This window comes from Saccopteryx leptura, chromosome 2 (genome assembly GCF_036850995.1).
Source record: "Saccopteryx leptura isolate mSacLep1 chromosome 2, mSacLep1_pri_phased_curated, whole genome shotgun sequence".
Classification (NCBI taxonomy): domain Eukaryota; kingdom Metazoa; phylum Chordata; class Mammalia; order Chiroptera; family Emballonuridae; genus Saccopteryx; species Saccopteryx leptura.
In genome coordinates, this window is record NC_089504.1 from 45401655 (window position 1) to 45404192 (window position 2538).

Genomic DNA, 2538 nt, shown 5'->3' on the forward strand with positions numbered 1-2538 from the left:
TGAAGCAGAGGCCACAGAGCCATCCCCAGCGCCCGGGCCATTTTTGCTCCAATGGAGCCTTGGCTGTGGGAGGGGAAGAGAGAGACAGAGAGGAAAGCGCGGCGGAGGGGTGGAGAAGCAAATGGGCGCTTCTCCTGTGTGCCCTGGCCGGGAATCGAACCCGGGTCCTCCACACGCTAGGCCGACGCTCTACCGCTGAGCCAACCGGCCAGGGCCGATGTTTAGGCATTTTCATTGTGGCCTGCCACTAAGAATTATGTCTATGTTTTTATCTTGCCAAGTACATGTAAACACATTACATCCCAACTTCTCAAGATGACTGACATAGATATGGGGACATTAGGTTAGCTTTGGGGGAACCTAGAACTCTTGGGATGGATGAATGAATCTGATCCTTGGGACCATGGAGTGTTGGTTTGTATTGATAGGTTTGTAATATGAAAATGTGTGTTTATATTCCATGTCTACTTCTTGCTGAACAAAACTTACCATAGGCCCTGTCATCACTGCTGTTAACCCTGTACCTTTTTTCTTCATGAGGTAACTCCCATTGTGAAACGCAAGAACTTGTTTCTCTGACACATTTTGCAACTGAAATCACTCCCTGAAGTGTTCCTATAAGCTCCAATTTGGCAAAGATACAAGGGTTGAATTGCTTCTAGAAGTTCAGAACACTAAAAAATGGAAACCCTTCCTCACCTATGTAGTTTAGTCACATTGTTTCTATATCCACCCAAGGAATCCCAGTGCTACCCAGTTAGTCTTGCTAGACTTAACTTGATATGTTATTTAAAAGGATGTAAAGAGGGAAAATAATTCATATGAACTGTTTGTGAAAGAAGACAGGGAAAAAAAATCATTCAGGAATTGTCATAATGATGCTTTGAAAGCAATTTTCAGAATGTCGAATAAGCAAGCATCATTTTTGTTCCTGTCAGTATGAAACAAACTTGAAATGATTCTTGGCCAAACTTTCCAAGGGCCTCCCAATGAGCAGAGCAGAAACCAATCATGGTATAGTCACCTGGCAAAAATCCCTCTTTCCAGGGGAAATCAGTTTCTTTTGTTTTCATCATATCCCTATTAAGTTCTCTAAAAGATCATTGAGTGATGATGGCTTACCGTTTTGTAAAACTTTGAAGTTTACCAGTAAGCACCTTACCCCAGGATTTGCCATTGTTTTACACAGTGTAGGATTTCCTGACCCAGTAGAAAGACTGAATAAGGTGTCATAATAAATATTTATTTTTTGAACATTTTTCTTTGCAATTTGAAATGTAGAAAAATATGTGTGTCTTTTCCCTACTGTTATAAAAAGTTTCGTTATTCTAGAGTCCTTTTCAGTTTGTCTACGTTCTTACTGAAGACCTCTAGAAGGGGATTTCTTTTTTTCTTTTTTTTTTAAACAGGCATAAATCACTTTATTTTCCTTATATAAAATTATGTGGTGGCCACAGCAGGAGCCTGGGTCCTCTGCACAGAAACTCGGGTCTTTACAAGATGGTCAGTGAATTCCTGATAGGGAGACTTAGTGAACACAGTCTTTTTCCAGAGGTCAGGGGTGAGATAGCTATAGGTCTTGGAGATGGCATCAAAGGTGGCCTTGGCAAAGTTGCTCAGGGTAGCAGTGTAGCGCCTAGCCGAAGTATAGCAGTCATCGATACCAGCCATCATCAGCAATTTATTGGGCACAGGGGCAGAGACAATGCCAGTGCCTCTGGGGGCAGGGATGAGGCGCACCAGCACAGAGCCACAGCGGCCTGTCACCCTGCAAGGGACAGTGTGGGGCTTGCCGATCTTGTTCCCCCAGGAGCCTCGCGAACAGGAACAATAGAGAGCTTGGCCAGGATAATGGCCCCATGGATTGCAGTGGCTACTTCTTTTGAGCATTTAACACCCAGACCAACATGTCCATTGTAGTCTCTCCAATGGCAACAAATGCCTTGAACCGGGTCCTCCGGCCAGCGCGTGTCTGCTTTTGCACAGGCATAATCTTCAAAACTTCATCCTTAAGGGATGCCCCCAAGAAAAAGTCAATAACCTCTGACTCCCTGATAGGCAGGGAGAAGAGATAGCTCTCCTCCAGAGACTTGATCTTCATGTCCTTGACCAGGCGCCCCAGCTTGGTGACCGGAATCCACTCCTTGTCCTCCGCCTTGCCTCCGCGAGCCCCGCGGCCCCGGTCGCGACCCTGGCCGCGACCCCGACCCCGGATGCGCTGCCAAATCCTCCACAGAAGCCCGGCTGCTTCCCATTCCAGGGCTCGGAGCCCGGGCTCTTCCGCAGCATCGGCGTCATCCGCCATTTGGTGTCTCTTCTGAAAAGGGCTAGAAGGGGATTTCTTAAATGGCATTGAGGGTATCTGTCTTGTCCATCTAAGTTGACTGCTTTAGGGAGATCATTTTTGTTTATGAAAAATTAATTCTGATTCCAAATTGTAGCATTGGTGGTTCAGTGGTAGAATTCTCGCCTGCCAAATTGTATAGTCTATGATTGTTTCCCTTATGCTTGCAAAGTTGCATGGAGCTTTTCTTTAGT

At 45.6% G+C, this 2538-nt stretch overlaps 1 pseudogene; it reads right to left on the reverse strand.

Moving 5' to 3' along the window:
* Positions 1–1381: 1381 nt before the first annotated feature.
* LOC136392988 (small ribosomal subunit protein uS5 pseudogene) lies at positions 1382–2305 on the reverse strand (annotated as a pseudogene).
* Positions 2306–2538: the final 233 nt, after the last annotated feature.